The sequence below is a fragment of the Protopterus annectens genome, chromosome 2.part0 (genome assembly GCF_019279795.1).
Source record: "Protopterus annectens isolate FY-2018-M chromosome 2.part0, PAN1.0, whole genome shotgun sequence".
Taxonomy (NCBI): Eukaryota; Metazoa; Chordata; order Ceratodontiformes; family Protopteridae; genus Protopterus; species Protopterus annectens.
Window position 1 is genome coordinate 1,553,560,469 of NC_056728.1, and position 20,728 is coordinate 1,553,581,196.

The window sequence follows — 20,728 nt, forward strand, 5'->3', positions numbered from 1 at the left end:
GTGCTATTTTTAAGTTTTATTGATGTTAGGATTTGCTTGAGGTGCTAGGGTGTGATACACAATATTGGATGGGCAGGGATTATACTTTTCTGCAAACTTGACATTTATATGATTCCATTTTTTTTACTACATTCTCATTTTGGGTAGACTAGGGCCATTTGTGCATCCCTGTGGTAACTTGGGACAGCTGTGGAGTGCTTTGGTCTGTGGAACCATGCATAATTCATCCATGTAAGTCTAATGTACATTCATGTAACTTTGGTTGTGTGTTCGTGATTGGTAAACAGCCACAATTCTCTGACACTTCTCCAGACGCATTTGCATATTACTGCAATTCACAGAGATGAATGTAAATTAGCCTAATTTGCATATAACACATGTAAATGACACTGAATTTTCACCAATATGTTGAACAGTGCCGTATTAGATTGCCAATAGCATAGATAGTTAACTGAATCAAATTCACTGGTCTGTCCAACAATATAAAACACTCGTTTCATATTCATATATTCATAATATAACACTAAAGGAAGATATCCAACATAACATTTATAGATATATTATCCCATTAAGCTCCTATATGGTATCATTAAGCCCTATTTTATTATGCGTTTTCTTTTTTTTTTTGTCTTTTTTCTTCTTTTTTTTTTTTTTTTCTTTTTTTTGATTTATATAAAAACATAAAAATAAAATGTTAAAAGCAATTAGTTAAACTTTGTATTTTTTATATTTTTTATTTTAGTTTTTTTTTTATGATTTTTTTTTTTAATAGTCAAATTAATTATATAATGTAATGCATATGACATGATATGAATGTATTGTCAATCAATACATACACACAGGATTTTTAAAAAAAAAATAAGTTAGGGAAGGGGAACAGTTCTGAGGAGGTCTACACTGCACTTTACTAAACAACTTTTTTAATTAGTCATTAATTATTTTTTTTAAACTAATTAATGATGGATGTATTGGAGAAGACTAGGAGACTATATAATATGTAAAGGGCACTCAAATGGTTCTGAATCTATCTACAGGAGTAGATGAAAAATTCAACCAGTTTGTGAAGCTATTCTGTTTTAACAGTTCGTATTAAAGAAGGAATTTTATCATTCAACGCTAAAGTGTGCCAGTGCAATAGCATAGATAGGTATTAAATACATTAGGATAGTACAAAATCACTACAGTAGGGAAACATTTTTACAAATATCATACTTTAATAAGAAACATATTGTAATGAGCACGTATGATATACATGTTATGATAGCATTGACTGATTGGTAGTTTTGCGTCATTTTGAAGTTGGATTACATGACAGCAGCAGTAGAAACAGCTACTGATGTCAGAAAACGATCATTACTCTGGTATAATTTACTGATTGTGCATACATGGGTATAAATGCACTAATTTACTAAAGAAGTTCTACAGTACTAAAGATATTAACAAGCATGTGTGATGAAATTGATATTTTTGGAGTGACAGTCAGGAAACAAATGGAAGTATAATCAGTAAATGACAATGGCTGAAGATAGGGTAAGGATACTTCTTGTGACAATAGTGATTCGTTCATGACCTGAATAAACTGTAGGTTATACATTGCAATTTTACTTGGCTATACTGAGATTTCTGCATGTAATTAATTTTGTGTTAAGTAACATTTTAATTTAATTTGGGTGGCCAGTGTTTTGTACTGCAAAAGCTGATTACATCCAAACATTACAGTCAAACTTTCTGACTGTAGCCTTTTTTCACATGTACTGATGGAAAATAAGGGATCAAAGCAGAGGAAGGACAATGTCAGCATGAGAAAAAGTGTGTCTTCATGGCAACACTTAGTATGTATGGGAAACTTTTTTGGTAAAGGGAGGCCTAGACAAGCCAAAAGGAGCAAGGCTTGTAGTTAAATAGTTCTTGAAATTCATGCAGTGAGTACCAGAAATCGAGCATTAGCATACTGCAAGAAAAGGGAAAATGATATGGTAGCACGCGCTAGAAGCCAGGCCTTGCAGAATGCAATTTCCCCCACCACAATGGGAGGGCTCCAAATCTTATTCAGTTAACATCACACGAGGAATACCTTCTGCCTATCCACGGTGATAACTATGGCACAGGAAATTGTTGAACAGGAATAGTTAGAGGTAGTGTGGCCACTCCTCCATCTTACCAATATCTGCAGCAGCAGTAACATTCATTTGCTCATGAAGGCTGGTTTAAATCAGTAATACACATTCATGTAGAGAGGATTGACTGCTGACAAGGAATGATGTAATTAAACATATCACAATTAAACATTATTAGGTGAACATTGTACATCAGCAAAGAATGGAAATGAAGGCTGTGCGCATGGTAAGTGTCCCACTCAACCCTTGTAAGCATACATTACTGTATGCTATTGTATTATTATGTTTTCAAATATTTTTTACATGGTCAGCATTAGAAACAAACAGTAAAACTATACCAATAAATCTGGATCATGTCAGCAGCAGAATGGCTGTTACTTGTGCTGCTGCTGCTAACATAGTTATATTTATGAGGCCGCCTGAGGAAAGTGACAGGCAGTTCACACATTTAATTGCAGGATCTCACATCCCAGAACATGTTACTAAATCTGCCGAAAGTGACAGTACATCACAAAGTTAAACAAAAACTAACATTCCACTCATGCTTTAACAGGTGGAATACCCCTGCACCAGTATCTCCAAAACCAAGTGAACATTTTGAGGATGATGGTAGACATTTAGACATAATAGTGTCCATAATGACATCTTTACAAAGTGGAGACAGGCACAGGAATTTCTTACAGTTACTCCATGAAACACGTAAAGCATTGGCTGCCCAACAAGAAATGTGCCATGAGATTTTTATAGCTCAGACCAGTGCTACAGAGAGTCAGCTGGAAATGGTTAGAGTCCTCCAGGGTATGCGTGATGATCCCATCACTACTTTGAAATGGCAGAGAGCAGGGATAATGCCATGATCACACTGATGTGTAGTATGGTGGCACACCAAGCATCAGTGTTCGCCTCCATTTATACACTAGTTAGGACATACCAGAGTCAAGCTGCAGTAAGTCTTGCAAGGAGAAGATGATAGGGTATTGTCCCTACATGTGGGGAGAGATCACATAGTAATACCATTGCTTCTCAGGACGGTAATGTCAGTAGTCAAAGTGAGCAAGCACAACATATTTCAAACAGGTCTTTTTAGCATTCATCTACACCTAACAGAACCTCACATTCTAGGTTATGAACATAGTAATGCAGCAGTGTCAAGTTAGTGACTGCAGGCTCCCTTGCATCAAGTAGGTCACAGTATCACACCAACTCAAATTACAGTTCTCATGGTAGTCCCATCTCAAAATCACTTGGACCATCACATAGCCCATCAATAAGAAATATGTATGACTCATTTAATCTTAAGCAACTGTCTTTTTAACGGGAATGGCGGCTTGGGTGGGTGGGGCTAATAAGTTTGCAAAGGTATGCATTTCATCCCTGTAAAACTAGTATGTGCACCATCAATGAAGGGTAGACAAAAAGTAGTACTACATGGATTACCATTTCTATAGGTGGCAGGTACCTGCTACATAAAAGCAGTAAGGCACAAACATTTTCAGGAGAAATATATAATAAACAAATGACACATGAAAATGAGTATCCTGTCATGTAAGTTTACATTGTTGCCACTTCTCCCTCCCCACTGCACAAATGATGATAGTGTTTTTTCTTTTAGAAGTCAGAAATTATTGTGTATGACAGCATAAAGCTAATCTGATGTGCTGTACAACAAAATAATCTAAGAAGAATTGAAAAAAAAATAAAAGTATAAGTTATTTTCTTTACATTTGTAATGTGTTAATTCAGAAAATATTTCAACTTAGGCAGTATTGATTACTTTTGTATATTTAAGTAGTCATTTAGGCAGAACTTATTCATGAAAGCAGACAAAAATGTGAATCGTGTCTTATATGATTTTGTTGTTGTTGTTGATGCCTTTCAATATCTCTGAATAAAAATCTGTGAGAACTCAAGCTTGGCAATAAAATGAGTATTTTTTTTCTAACAGATAATAAAAAAATATAAAGGTGAGTGAGACTGTCAGATTAACAGTGACAGCAGAACATATGCCACACAACATAGCCCAGATATATCACCACATACATCAATTATCCTCTATGTGTTTTGTACAAGAAAGGAAACATTAATCTAAATGTCATGCTCCATAGTTGTGGACTAGATGCTGCCTCTTTACCTGCTCAGCCACATGCCATGCAGGAGCCCACCACATAAGGTCCCTTACTACTGCTGCCGACTGGTCATCATTAGTCATAGTGAGACTGAAACTAAGAGCTGCAGTGACAGCTTCAGTCAATTCACCACCAGACCAGTGCATGATCATGTTATGCAGAGTTCAACGTGCAGTAAACATCCAGCATGCAATAGCTGGGTCATACTGAATGGTACCCCAGACTCACCCAGACACCTGAAGCAGCTCTTCAGAAGGCCAAAGACTCTCTCTATGACAACACAGATCTGGGACAGGGATGTGATATATGTCTCCCCTGCTACTCCACTTGGATTTCTCTCTTGAGAAAATGAGTCATAGCTCCGGTGGATGTCCAGCATCACCTGAAAAAAAAAGAAATGGGGGAGACAAAACAAATAAAAAATAGCATTCAGCAATATATTTTGACATGAATAACTATTTAAATACAATAAAAAAAGGAAATTCCACTTACTTGCAAGATGAGCATCTGACATCCTACTGGTAGAGATGAGCTAGTGTGCCAGATATAGGAATCTGGATGTTGGGCAGAGACATTGGTGATGCATCCTCATGCCTCACACACTACCTGGCAATTGATAGAATGGTAGCCTTTCCTGTTGCAGTAGTACTCCCACTATGGACGAGGAGGAGCCCTAATTGCAACATGAGTGCAATCTGTCACACAAAGTATACCTCAGGGAAATGTACCAGCTCATAAAAGGCACACATAGTACTGGCTTGGTCCTGAGTTGACACTGGGAAAAAGATGCACTGATCCACATGTGCCAAGAGTATATCAAGAAACTGCTGCTGTATCTTCAAAGCAGAGACATGTGAGATCCAGTGTGTCCCCAGTTTGTCTCTGTAAGGTTTCTATAGCAAAGTACAGTGAGGGTTATATATACCATGTTCATGTTGTCCACAGGGATAGGAAGTCCATGCATTCTTCCAATGCCCCAACAGGGTCAAGCATACCCACCCTTATAATGTCCCTGACAACTCTAAACCTATCAAGGATTTCCTGATTATGAAAGTTATAATGAGTAATCCTTTGTTTACATTTTCACCTTCTTGATCATTGAGTACCTCTGGTCATAAGTGGTTCTGGCAAAGGCAAGTCATGCAACTCAGACCTAGAAATAGCAAAGGTAGCTGCAAGTGACAGCACTTACACCAATTGTAGCTCTGATAGATTTGGCAAGGCTCCTCTTTATTTACCATGTTTGTGACCAGCATAGAAAAGCAGGAACATTTGACTATGAATTGCAAATAGTATAAAACATATTTTATTAGCATATAAAGATTTACACAACTCATTTACATTTCATTATTTGCACGTTTGCGTAAGCACATTTGAGGTTGTCGTGCACTGGTGTACATATCCTTTATGAATCACAGCTCAGCCGTGCTCATTCACAAACACTGCAGATAGCTTCAGGGCATTTGCATAACTGACTATGAATACCAGCCTATTTTTATTTAGATTTCGATATATATTTTGATTAGGAGTATGTGTTTGTAGTGTATGGTGCTGTTTTCATTTAATTCCTTTTTTTTTTTTTTACAGAGAATGTCTGTATTTTTGCCTCATATTTCTGGCCTGTTCCTCATAAAATTTGTGGTTTTCTTGCATATCACTGAGGACTGAATTGGATTTGGTGGGCAGTGCAGTGGCACAGTGAACAGCATTGTTGCATCACAGCAAGAGGTTTTCCGTTTTGATTCCCAGCTGGGCTACCTTCTGAGCGGGGTCTACATGTCCTCTCTGTTTTCATGTGGATTTCCTCCGGGTGCTCGGGTTTCATCCCACATTCTAAAGGCATGCAGTAGGTAGATTGGACACACTAAGTTGGCCATAGACAGGAGTGTGCATAGGAGTGCGTGTTATGGAAGTACAGCAGTGTTAACCACCCAGCGGTGTGAACCTCAGTTCTAGATGATTGTCACTGTTGAAGTGACATCCCCGACCTCATGTGCAAAAATGGGAAAAAGAGGGTTACAAGTCAGTCAAAATTCATGAGGGATAAGAGATTACAGAATGGATATCTATATGCTTATGTTCATGCTCTGACAGAAATTATTTGAGTTATTTTTGAACTGCATATTGGATATGCTGATCAGATCATAATCTATGGTAAATTATTATACTTAATAGTCTTCTATATTGGATATAAGAGAAGTGGAGATTGTTCTGGCCTGTTTTCAGTTTTTGTAGGTCATCTTGGAGCTGTTTCATTGAAGAGGTTGCGCACGCTAGTGTTGACCTGTACTTGTCTAATGATTGGATTTTATTTGCTGAGGGATTGGGTTGTATTTATCAGTATATTAAAGAATAATGCTCCTGTCTGTGAACATTGTGACATTGTGATGCACCTAATGTTTGTTTACTAAGTGATTGACAGTTCATACATACTGTGTTGGGTGACTACTGTAGTGTTTATGAGGTCCAGTTCTTCAGTTGTAGGTAATAGTATATAATGTAAAACTGAATCAAATTATTTGGAGAGGTCTAGAAATAGGGATACATCCTTTTCAACTTGCTTTCATCTATCAATAAACAGACCCCCGGATTCAGCAAGCCCTGCACGGTGTGCAAGACTAGTGCAGGAGCTCCAGCAGGCAAAATGTCTGCCATGCAATCTAGGAATAAGCTGAAGGGATGTGCACGAGTGCTCCACTAGTCCTGCACAGACTCAGACCCTGTATGCAAATCACCCCATTTGCAGGTGAAATCCATGCAAATGAGATGAATTTGTGATCCAGAAAGCTGGAAGCTGGTCATGCAGGACTAGTGTAATCTGCAGAAATGTACCCACCAGTAACTGAGTACATTTCTGCAAACTGCAAAACAGAGCCATGACAGCTCCAAATAAATGGTGGATATTATGTAGAAAGCAGGTCAATGGCCAAATATAAGGCCATTGGCATGGAAAACAGTTGCAAAAATAACAAAATCAACTTTATTTATTTTTAGCCGATCTCAGCTGTTTAAGCGTAGGGCAGCAGCTCACAAACAGGATCGGCTGAAAAATAAGAAAAAAAAATTAAAATAAGCATTCTAACCAAAATCACTATTTTGCCATTATACTCAATGGCAGACAGAAGACAACATAACCAGTAAATAGAGGTTGCAAGGGGGGAGTCTCAGTGTACGACCTGTAACTATGCATCAGCATGCAATTCTATGCAAATGAGGGGAATGATACCGAATCCCACATATCCCCTGCATGCTAGTCAGCACCCAACAGTGTAAGAGCAGGAATAGCCTGGTGCAAGCCTAGGAGTTAGCTGACATCATAGGGGGTGTGTCAGGCATACTGTAAGCAGATTGGAGCCCTGTGGCTTGGATTTGCCTTTAGCTTAGCAAAGCTCACCAAAGGGATGTGTCTGAGGCTGCCTAGCACTCTTTACATTGCCTAAGTGGGTGTGTGTGCTGCACACCGGGTTTAAAGGGGAAAAAAAGTAGACCAGGGAATAGCAGCTCTGTGTATATTTGAGCATTGTGTTTGCATGACACACCCCCAGGCTTAAACAGGAAGGTAATGGGAAGGGAAAACAGCAGTAGGAAGGTAATCAGGAAGAACGAGCATAGCTGGCAGGTGAAATGTATCAGAATCAGCCAATTACACAGGCAGCAGCCCAACCAGCACAAAACACTACTATAAACTATGCAAACACCTTTCCCTCTGGTTTTCCCAAATACTCTACACCACCGGTGTATACAAGTGGGGGAATTTTAACAAACAAAAACAACAGAATGATAGGGGCTGCAATAGCTATCATACAACAACATGTAGAAGAGGCTGAGGGTGGTGAGGATGAGAATGCTGTCAACCAACCCACAGTGAGGAGATGGAGAAGAGTGTACAGACCCAGGGTAACCTACCAGGGGCTACATGAACTGGAGATAGAGGAGCACTATAGGGTGGACAGGGACCTCCTACAGCAAATTGTTGAGCTGTACCAGCCACGGCTCACACACAGAACTAACAGAGGAGAACCCATCCCAGTGGATACCAAGGTATGTGTAGGCTTAAGAATACTAGCTACAGGTACCTTCCAAAGGCCAACTGGGGATATCATGGGGATCTCACAGGCATCAGCATCCAGGGTACTCCACCAGTTTCTGGATGCCATGTCAGCACATGCTGGTGAGCACATATATTTCCCCAACACCCGTGAGGCGTTGGCCAGCAATATGCATCTCTTCCACCAAATAGCAGAATACCCTGAGGTAGTGGGTGCTATAGACTGCACGCACATATGCATCAAAGCACCACCCAGTGAGCAGGGTAGGGTCTACATCAACCACAAGGGCTTCCCCTTCATCAACTGCCAGGCCATATGCAATGCCCAGGGCATGATAATGAATGTGTGTGCTGGCTGCCCTGGAAGCTTTCACAATTCCTACATCTGGCATCTGACGCAGCTGTACCAGAGATTTGCTAATAGGGACATCCCTTACGGTCACCTAGTGGGAGATGCTGGTTACGCACTGGAGCTATGGCTGATGACACCCATCAGAAATGCACACACACCCAAACAAGAACTCCAAAATGAGACACACGCAGTAACCAGAATTATAATAAGAGCATGTTTTTGGGATGCTCAAGTCATGGTTCCGGTGCTTGGACACATCCGGTGGAGCCTTGCAGTACTCATCAGCTACATGTACTCAAATTGTCATCGTATGTGGGATGCTACACAATATAATCCTGTAGAAACAGCTGCAGCAGGAACAGCACGGGGCAGGGCCACACAGCCACCTGCCATTGCCAAGGCCTGCACAGACACAGAGTGACTTGGAGGATGAACAACCTGAGCCTTCCCCAGTAGGCAGAAGGAGGCGTGCCCAGTATGCCCTGGCCTTGACAAAGAGGCAATGCATAGCACATACACTGACACAGAAGGGAGCTAAGGAATGATACCTCTCTCTGACTCGCACATACAGTAAAAGGGATGCCAAACATGACACTACTTGAGCTCAACCATGTGCAGGGAGTGTACCATGTGCATCGGACATATGCAGCCCTCCAGCACCAACCTCAATACTGGCACACCCACAAGTTTAGTCACTCTCCTTACCAGTCATTGAATGGAGTAGTATGTGTTGTTACCTGTATCTATGGTATGGATATGAGCATGCAAGGGAATCGGGTGGCTGAATGGGATGCCAGCAGATAGATACCTATAGTGGCAACTAGAGATCTGTAACAAATACTGGTGTCACCATAGTAGCCAGTACTACACATGGTGACAAAACCCACTGCAGGAAATGTGCTGGGCCACATGTGTGTCCATATAACACACACATGCCAGTCAGGGAGGTTCCATACCTAACAATTATCTCACCCAGCAGGACAGGTGCAAACAAACAGAAATAAAGGCTGTGCTAAGGCCTCTGAATGATGCCTATGGATAACCCCCCCCAGGCCTACACAGACAAACTACATAAGGTCAGGCAGTGGGATATTAGTTCTGAAGGGTAGGAAGTCAGAAACTAATATGTAGGTCAATCAAACCTAAGACCTGTAGTACACTGATATGCCTCTAGTCAGCATGATAGATTAGAATACAGAATGAAATGGAGTACCTGACATACCAGTACAGTCATAGCAAATGTGTACAAGTGTCAGGTGTGCCCCCCAATCCTGTGTAGAAATGTCAAAACAGTCAGGTGTGTCCCCCAAACCTGTGTAGAAATGTAGAAATAGTCAGGTGTGCCCCCCCAATTCTGTGTAGAAATGTAGAAACAGTCAGGTGTGCCCCCACTACCCTATGTAGAAATGTAGTAACAGTCAGGTGTGCCCCCACTCTTATGTAGACATGTAGAAGCAGTCAGATATGCCCCTTCCCCCAGTCCAGTGTAGAAATGTAGTAACAGTCAGGTGTGCCCCCTCCCAACCTCTGTGTAGAAATGTCGAAACAGACAGATGTGCCCCCTCCCCCAAAACTGTGTATAAATGTAGAAATAGTCAGGTGTGCTTCCCCCAACCCTACTTAGAAATGTAGTAACAGTCAGGTCCCCCCAATTCTGTGTAGCAATGTAGAAACAATTAGGTGTGCACCCCCCAAAACCTATATGGACATGTAGTAACAGTCATGTGTGCCCTCCCCAAGCCTATGTAGAAAAGTAAAAATGGTCTGGTGTGCCCCCCAGATCCGATGTACACATGTAGTAGTAACAAGCAGGTGTGTCCCCCAATCCTATGTAGATATGTAGTAACCGTCAGGTGTGCCCCCCCAATCCAATGTAGAAATGTAGTAACATTTATGTGTAGGTATAATACCAGTGGAGCACAGATGCCCAGAGGTAGCCAAGGTAGCAGGATAGATTGTAGCATTTGTACAATATGCAGGTATGTGTGTGTTAGGTTGGTGTGTGTTTCATATTGTGTGAGAGTGGTCAGTATCTATGCATGCTGAGGTTTGACCTGGTGGCCATTGTCCATTACTGCCGATGACAGGGCCAAGTCCTCACAATTGCAGTGCCAAAGACAATTCCCACCAGTATAACACATGCTAGCAGTAAGCCATTGTAACTGTATGGTGGTAATATGTGTCCCCATCTGAAAGATGGACATGGCATGGCTGTTGGCCTAGATATACAAGCAGTACACAGGGAAAGGTACCCCAGACATACAGTATATAATGTGAAACTGTGAAATGGACACAACCTTGGAATTGTATATACAGGTATGATTCACATTATCTGGGCCTGTAGTAGGGGAATACCGGTGTCATCTGGCCGAATACTTGCAGGTCACAAAGGTGATAGGACTGATGTACTAGGAAACAGCTGATGTACCTGCACATGCCAGCATAACTGGAATGCCACACGCATATCTGTGAGTCAGATGCAAGTAGTGTCCATAGCACACATGCAACCAGCTCACCCAAACACCACCCACAGGTACCTCCCTGGTAATATTCCTGCTGTTGGAAATGGATACAATAGGACCCCACCTGTGTATGGCAATAAAAAAAGAATGCAGCATGCAGTGCAGGTGTACCATGCAGGTGTGTCCCAAGCTGTAGGTAGCACCCTAACAGCATCCACACCACCTAATCAATACTGATAGAAAATATTGGCATGAACACCTAGCATACCTACCTTGTCACCCCAGGGGAATATAATGTATGGCGGACTGGGACTGTAGGACTGACAGAATGCAATGGCTGCCACAGCTGGCCTGCATAACCACCAAATGGCCTACAGGCCTCTGCAAAAGGCCTGTCTCACACATGCTACCAATGCATGTTATGTCATGGACACCCAAATAACAACATAAATGACTCCACATAAGCCATATGCAAGGCCATGTGGACAAACCACAGTAACATGTCCACCATGTCCCACTGTGTGAACTGTGGACCAACAACAAAACACAGCTGTGATGAGGTGATAACCTTAGGGGAAAGTATCAGAGAATGTATGCATAATGTATGGAAGAGGATAGAATAATAGAGGGGGGGTGGGAGCATGGGCAGCATGGAATGTGCAAGGTCCAACACACAGCTGTGTGCACATACTATCCCTGGCTGCAAACACATAAATGGGTGGCTACAAACCTGCCTATACACCACAATAGGGGTAATGTCCTCACTTATGACCCCTGCCTCTGGGTAACCTGTGTGAATCTGTACAGCTGTGAGGTATTGCCACAGCAAGATAAGGCCATACTGTCATGTTGATGAATGTAAAAGTATGGGATCCTCTGCCAGCACTGTACCAAGGTGCTGGACTGGATACACAGACCCTGCAGCAAGTGCCTGCAGCTCCCCCTCCAGAATGGCATAACTTTCTATGAATATGTAGGCATTTGCCCACAATATCAGACACAGCTGCATTCACCCATACTCCCCAGGACATCACTGTGAGTAAGAATGTCCACCTGACAGTACATGTGGACATAAAACATCACAGTGTATAAAAGTACACATGCCTGAATATCTCTGCTAACACCAGTGCCATGCAGCAGAAGCAGCACAGACTCAATCACCTACAGTACACACTATCCCTTGCACAGTTTGACCCCATATTGCCAAATGATCTACAAATACCCTGCAGAAACAGTTTGCTACCAGTAGGTGTAGAACACAAAGGTCTGCACTGGAGTACAAACTACCTGGAATGGATCAACACATTCAATGCAGAAGGGCATACTGGGCATGCTCACAGACTTATAGAAATGAAGGCAATGTCAGACAACATACTGAAAGGTCATACTGGGCATGTTCGCACACTTAAACAAATGAAGCCCATGTCTGCAAACAACAGTGTACCATACAATTCTGACAGCTGCAGATGTTAGTGCATACACTACTCAGTATGCACCAGTCATGCTTTGCACACACATTAGATAGGAATACAGACATATATCCAAGGACACCACACTATAATATGCCAAAAGGAGACATACATAGATGTGTGGAAGAGAGTGACTGTGACAATGAGCCATCCTTTATGAGGCCTGTCCCACCCAGCACACAGCCAAATGGCTACAACCACATGATGTGTAAATGTCACTCACTGTAGAAAGTAGCCACTGGTATCCGTCAGCATTACAGACTATGTGCTGCAAGTGTTAGTTGTGCAAGATGACTGTACAAGGCAGTAGTCATCTAGCAGCTGTATTCATGTACCTGCAGAATATAACCCTGCGTGTGTCTGCATGTGGTATATCAACCTCTAGATGAATGCGTTATGGCTCATGCACACACACTGCCCTCCCCATAGCCCTACTATGACAAGCCTTCTGATGTCATCCACTTTGAAATACACCTTTGGAAATAGAGTAACCCAGTAATTTCTGTGGGGCGTCCTAAAACAACATAATGCTGTAGTGTGATAAACTAGTTAGGTAGGAGTTCTAATCACAGACATGGCAAGTGTGTGTGTGTGTGTGTGTGTGTGTGTGTGTGTGTGTGTGTGTGTGTGTGTGTGTGTTTGTAGGGAGTAATGCTTTTTAAGCTGGTCACACTCCATACAATTCAAATGCCCTACTTTGGCAAGGCTGCTGATGTCATTCTGTTGCTTACTTTGAACTAGCCTGAACTGTTTTTTTACTGATTACTGCATTTATTTTAAAATCTGCACTTAAAGTTACATTTAGTCGAATTTGATCGAAAGTTTGCTTGTTTGTTTGTTTAATTTAACTGTGGAGGCTGCCCACTAAAGTGTGCTAGCCTGTGTAACTAATTTATCACTGTCTCTGCATTTTCTGTGTGTTTCTACCAAAAAAACAAAAAACAAAAAAATAATCCTTGTTTTCCCGCCTTCCTCGACTAGTTTAGACCAGTATACAGGCATTGCTGTATTCTGGGCTGTGGTGTAGTTCCTGTGTTGTCCATTACCTTACTTGGATAGAAGGAAGTTTCTTTGCTCACCAGTGGGAGTGGGGAGCCTTGAGCAGCATACCTGTCCTTGGGGGAAGTGACCTCAGCACAAGAAGCTGTAGTAATTTGTTGTTTGGGACCATTCCTAGCTCTTTTGTAGTTCACTGCTTAAAATCCGCCTCTGGGCATTTTTTTCTGGCTATACTGCTCAGACAAGCTCCACGTGGGTTTACAGAGTGGTCCTAGCAGCAAGGAACTCAAAAAAGCGACTACCTTCTGGATTTAAGTATCTTTGCTTTTTTCACTGGAAATAGCTTCTGTTGCTTACTTTGAACTAGCCTGAACTGTTTTTTTTACTGATTACTGCATTTATTTTAAAATCTGCACTTAAAGTTACATTTAGTTGAATTTGATCGAAAGTTTGCTTGTTTGTTTATTTAATTTAACTGTGGAGGCTGCCCACTAAAGTGTGCTAGCCTGTGTAACTAATTTATCACTGTCTCTGCATTTTCTGTGTGTTTCTACCAAAAAACAAAAAAAAAAATAATCCTTGTTTTCCCGCCTTCCTCGACTAGTTTAGACCAGTATACAGGCATTGCTGTATTCTGGGCTGTGGTGTAGTTCCTGTGTTGTCCATTACCTTACTTGGATAGAAGGAAGTTTCTTTGCTCACCAGTGGGAGTGGGGAGCCTTGAGCAGCCTACCTGTCCTTGGGGGAAGTGACCTCAGCACAAGAAGCTGTAGTAATTGGTTGTTTGGGACCATTCCTAGCTCTTTTGTAGTTCACTGCTTAAAATCCACCTCTGGGCATTTTTTTCTGGCTATACTGCTCAGACAAGCTCCACGTGGATTTACAGAGTGGTCCTAGCAGCAAGGAACTCGAAAAAGTGACTACCTTCTGGATTTAAGTATCTTTGCTTTTTTTTCACTGGAAATAGCTTCTGTTGCTTACTTTGAACTAGCCTGAACTGTTTTTTTACTGATTACTGCATTTATTTTAAATTCTGCACTTAAAGTTACATTTAGTCGAATTTGATCGAAAGTTTGCTTGTTTGTTTGTTTAATTTAACTGTGGAGGCTGCCCACTAAAGTGTGCTAGCCTGTGTAACTAATTTATCACTGTCTCTGCATTTTCTGTGTGTTTCTACCAAAAACAAAAACAAAAAATAATCCTTGTTTTCCCGCCTTCCTCGACTAGTTTAGACCAGTATACAGGCATTGCTGTATTCTGGGCTGTGGTGTAGTTCCTGTGTTGTCCATTACCTGACTTGGATAGAAGGAAGTTTCTTTGCTCACCAGTGGGAGTGGGGAGCCTTGAGCAGCCTACCTGTCCTTGGGGGAAGTGACCTCAGCACAAGAAGCTGTAGTAACTGGTTGTTTGGGACCATTCCTAGCTCTTTTGTAGTTCACTGCTTAAAATCTGCCTCTGGGCATTTTTTTCTGGCTATACTGCTCAGACAAGCTCCACGTGGGTTTACAGAGTGGTCCTAGCAGCAAGGAACTCGAAAAAGTGACTACCTTCTGGATTTAAGTATCTGGAAATAGCTTCTGTTGCTTACTTTGAACTAGCCTGAACTGTTTTTTTTACTGATTACTGCATTTATTTTAAAATCTGCACTTAAAGTTACATTTAGTCGAATTTGATCGAAAGTTTGCTTGTTTGTTTGTTTAATTTAACTGTGGAGGCTGCCCACTAAAGTGTGCTAGCCTGTGTAACTAATTTATCACTGTCTCTGCATTTTCTGTGTGTTTCTACCAAAAAAACAAAAAAACAAAAAAAAATCCTTGTTTTCCCACCTTCCTCGACTAGTTTAGACCAGTATACAGGCATTGCTGTATTCTGGGCTGTGGTGTAGTTCCTGTGTTGTCCATTACATTACTTGGATAGAAGGAAGTTTCTTTGCTCACCAGTGGGAGTGGGAGCCTTGAGCAGCCTACCTATCCTTGGGGGAAGTGACCTCAGCATAAGAAGCTGTAGTAATTTGTTGTTTGGGACCATTCCTAGCTCTTTTGTAGTTCACTGCTTAAAATCCACGTGCCGGTTAAACAAGGTTAAACTTTTTCTGGCTCCGCCAAGTCTGCTCTTCAATTTTTCCCTTAGAACTGTTCTACTTGCAATCTAAACAGCCTATACTCTATCTGAAAAGCTCAGCACTTGCTCCTAAAGCATTTTTTATACAGGTAAAGCACTCTTAAACAAAAGAAAGTACTTCAATAAACAAAAAAGGTACGCTGGTGTATGGTAGCCAGGTATCCAGTCACTAAAATGCACAAAATGTTCACATAAAGAAACCACCACGCTAGATGAGCAATGTGGAGATGAATCTTTTATTGGTAGTGAGCGCTTTCGCCCGTAGGCTTCTTCAGACTTTCAAACATTTAATTGCAGTCACATTACAGTTTAAATATTGCTCTATACAACGCTATTGGTCAGTCAATCAACATTAAAAAAGTCAATCAACATTAAAAAAGTCTTAAAGCGCTATATGGCTTCATTTAAAAATCGACATTACATAACTTTATAAAAAACATTATTTAAAACTTAATTTAATAAACATACTATCTATAAAAATAAATATAAATGCATAAAAATATAGATGTATGTATGCACGTATTACATAAAACAAACAACATATAAAACCTACACTATACTTTCTTGTATCATGCACTCCATAAGCATAAACTGTATAAAAACCTAAGTTGATAAAAAATGTGAAAACCTATCACCCATCAAGAAAAGGGGATAAATAGTGTGAATCAAGGTTATACAAGAACCTGGAAACTATTTATCCATATGGGACCATACGGAGGGGGTTCATAAGGTATGGGCTTAGCGAAGTTAGAATGATAAGTGGTGGTGTAACCATATGCAAGGGGATAAGAAGTACAGTGTCCAAGGGGTAGAATAAATTAATTAAAAATGGACAACTGCGATTAATAAAATACTGAACCTAAGTGTATACTAATGGTGGGGTACATGGAGTTTTCTCCTTCTCAAGAACGGTTTCACCTGTACTTTGTCATTCAGACCTGGGTATTGGTCAGCCCTACATCTGATAATCCACTTCATTTCGCTCTCCAATGTATAGTTTATTATATCACCCCCTCTTATATTAATTTCAATTTTTTGAATGACAAAGAATCTGAAGGTGTGTGTGGCCCCTGATTCCATATGGTGTTTGGCTAATGCATTGAACACTGAACCTATTCTTATGTGATAGACATGTTCTCTAATGCGTTCTTTCAGAAATCTATTGGTTGTGCCAATATAGAACGCGGAGCATGCTTCACATATAGCCATGTAAACAACATTTGAGCTGTTACAATTGGTGTTGGTGTGAAAATAAAACAGTTGTTTTGTAACAGGGTGGGTGAAATCTGTTGTTTCTTCAATATACATGCACTGATTACATTTTCCACAGGGCATAGTGTTTATATTTCGTTCACTTGTTCTTCCTATTTTCAGATTATTCCTGGGTCTGCAAAGTAGTCTCCTTAGATTTGGCTGATTCTTAAATACAATGTTCGGGCTAGAGCCCACAATCTTACTTATTTCATTATCTAAAAGTAAAATATTCCAGTGTTTTGCCATGATTTGTCTAAGATGAAATGCATCTTTCGAGAAGAACATAGATGCTCTAATATTATCTAAGGTAAACAATGGGTCAATATTGGCTGGTTCCATAGGTTCTGAAAAATAGGGTTTAGCCAATATTGACCCATTGTTTACCTTAGATAATATTAGAGCATCTATGTTCTTCTCGAAAGATGCATTTCATCTTAGACAAATCATGGCAAAACACTGGAATATTTTACTTTTAGATATTGAAATAAGTAAGATTGTGGGCTCTAGCCTGAACATTGTATTTAAGAATCAGCCAAATCTAAGAAGACTACTTTGCAGACCCAGGAATAATCTGAAAATAGGAAGAACAAGTGAACGAAATATAAACACTATGCCCTGTGGAAAATGTAATCAGTGCATGTATATTGAAGAAACAACAGATTTCACCCACCCTGTTACAAAACAACTGTTTTATTTTCACACCAACACCAATTGTAACAGCTCAAATGTTGTTTACATGGCTATATGTGAAGCATGCTCCGCGTTCTATATTGGCAAAACCAATAGATTTCTGAAAGAACGCATTAGAGAACATGTCTATCACATAAGAATAGGTTCAGTGTTCAATGCATTAGCCAAACACCATATGGAATCAGGGGCCACACACACCTTCAGATTCTTTGTCATTCAAAAAATTGAAATTAATATAAGAGGGGGTGATATAATAAACTATACATTGGAGAGCGAAATGAAGTGGATTATCAGATGTAGGGCTGACCAATACCCAGGTCTGAATGACAAGGTACAGGTGAAACCGTTCTTGAGAAGGAGAAAACTCCATGTACCCCACCATTAGTATACACTTAGGTTCAGTATTTTATTAATCGCAGTTGTCCATTTTTAATTAATTTATTCTACCCCTTGGACACTGTACTTCTTATCCCCTTGCATATGGTTACACCACCACTTATCATTCTAACTTCGCTAAGCCCATACCTTATGAACCCCCTCCGTATGGTCCCATATGGTTAAATAGTTTCCAGGTTCTTGTATAACCTTGATTCACACTATTTATCCACTTTTCTTGATGGATGATAGGTTTTCACATTTTTTATCAACTTAGGTTTTTATACATTTTATGCTTATGGAGTGCATGATACAAGAAAGTATAGTGTAGGTTTTATATGTTGTTTGTTTTATGTAATACGTGCATACATACATCTATATTTTATGCATTTATATTTATTTTTATAGATAGTATGTTTATTAAATTAAGTTTTAAATAATGTTTTTTATAAAGTTATGTAATGTCGATTTTTAAATGAAGCCATATAGCGCTTTAAGACTTTTTTAATGTTGATTGACTTTTTTAATGTTGATTGACTGACCAATAGCGTTGTATAGAGCAATATTTAAACTGTAATGTGACTGCAATTAAATGTTTGAAAGTCTGAAGAAGCCTACGGGCAAAAGCGCTCACTACCAATAAAAGATTCATCTCCATATTGCTCATCTAGCGTGGTGGTTTCTTTATGTGAACATTTTGTGCATTTTAGTGACTGGATACCTGGCTACCATACACCAGTGTACCTTTTTTGTTTATTTTGCTACAGCTTTACTCCGCTGGTGTCTCACTCTACGTGCTGGTTGTGACTTTTGGTTTCTATTAAAAGAAAGTACTTCATTCACCTAAATTCTGTTGAGTACCCATTTCCCTATAGGTCCTTTCTGACTCAGTTACACAGCAATCTTTTTCACTATTTCTAGCATGTCGAAGGGTCAGTTGCTGGCGTCCTCTCCTGTTCAGCTGGTGAATCTGGGAATCTTGAGGCAATGTTACAATTGCCTCATGTACACAGACAACCCTCTCCTCCTCCCAACAAATACAAATATATGCGAGAGATGCAACTATATAGCCAAACAGGAGGTTGAGCTCTCTCAATTCAGTACTGGCAAGACCAGTCAGGAGGAGAAGGTAACCACGCACACCACAAACCCAGTCTCACATAGAACTTTCAAAACTGCAAACCAAACACATAAACACACAAAAACATACTCGGAGGCACTGATTAAAAATCTACCAAAACAACAGTGGCCTCCAAAGCAGACACCCAAGCAACCACCACCTCAAGACATAGCACATGCAACACATAGTTCACAAAGTCAGTGTGCTAAACAGTCACAGCCCTTAAGGCCAAACAACATGCCAGACACACTTGTAATAGGTGACTCCATAGTCAGATACACTGATGTCCCGCTCACCAGACTGAACAAGGAAAGGTCACAGTAAGCTGCCTGTCAGGAGCTAGAATCCGCCACATAACACAAGCACTCAGGTCACTCCACAGCAAGTACAAATATGACTCAGTCATTGTACATGCCGGTGTGAACGACCTGAGACGCCTCCCTGACTACATGAAAAGAGACATAGAGGAACTCTCTGATTATGTAGCCCAGGCCGGTATGACCCTGACCCTGAGCAGCATCTTACCCTCACCAAGAATGATGCCACAGTACAAAGACAAAATGATCAGTTTTAACAATTGGCTTAATTACTGGTGTCATTCTAAGGGATCCAGTGTCTGTCTGCTTGGGATGACATGCTTGACAAGCCACGCTGTTGCAAGGGATGGCTTGCACCTGTCACCCCTGGCTCCCGGATATTGGCCAAGGCTCTTGCCACCCCCATAGTGCTTTTTTAGGCAAGGCTCAAATGACAAACCTACCTCCCTAGAAAACACAAGTGGAAAAAAACTAAGGGTAATGCTGCTCAATGCCAGAAGTCTAAACCTCAAGATGCACGCCTCGAGAGCCCTCCTCAGTATGGAGAACATCGATGTCTGTGCAGTGACTGAAACCTGGTTCAAGGCTCCTGAGAGCACCCCAGCACTATCAGGTTTTACCTCATATCATGCTTTCCGGCCCCAAAACTTGGACCGAACCAGAAAAGGAGGGGGAGTATCCATTTTCATCAAAGATACCCACACCTCCAGGTTAGTGGCAACGCACGAAGCATCGGAGACTATCCAGGTGCAACTAACCATAGGCAAAACTGCCTTACAGTTTGTAGCATGCTACAGACCACCCTCAAACTCAGGAACCCCACACAGCCTTCCTGAAGACACTGGAGAGTATGAATGCCTCTCCAAATACCATCATTTTGGGAGACTTCAACTACCCAAACATAGACTGGGAACATTACTCAAGCCCCAACACCCTAGCCCAAAGGTTCCTAGAATTCATAAACTCAAATGCAATGGAACAACTAGTCACCATTCCCACAAGAGGAGACAATATACTAGTCCTGATCATCACAAACATGGGGACAAAATGCTCCACACCGGAAGTATATCCCTCTTTGGTAAGATCAGACCATAAATTAATCTCACTGGAAATCCACATCCCGCCCCCACCCTGCACAAAAAAGACCACAGTGAAGAACTTCTCAAAAGCCAACTTCACACTTCTAAGACTGAAGTGGTATCCTTCAAGGCCCCTGGGCCAGTGGAAACCACAACCCACACTGCTGAATCCTTTGCAAATGCCTTCTATGGGCACCTT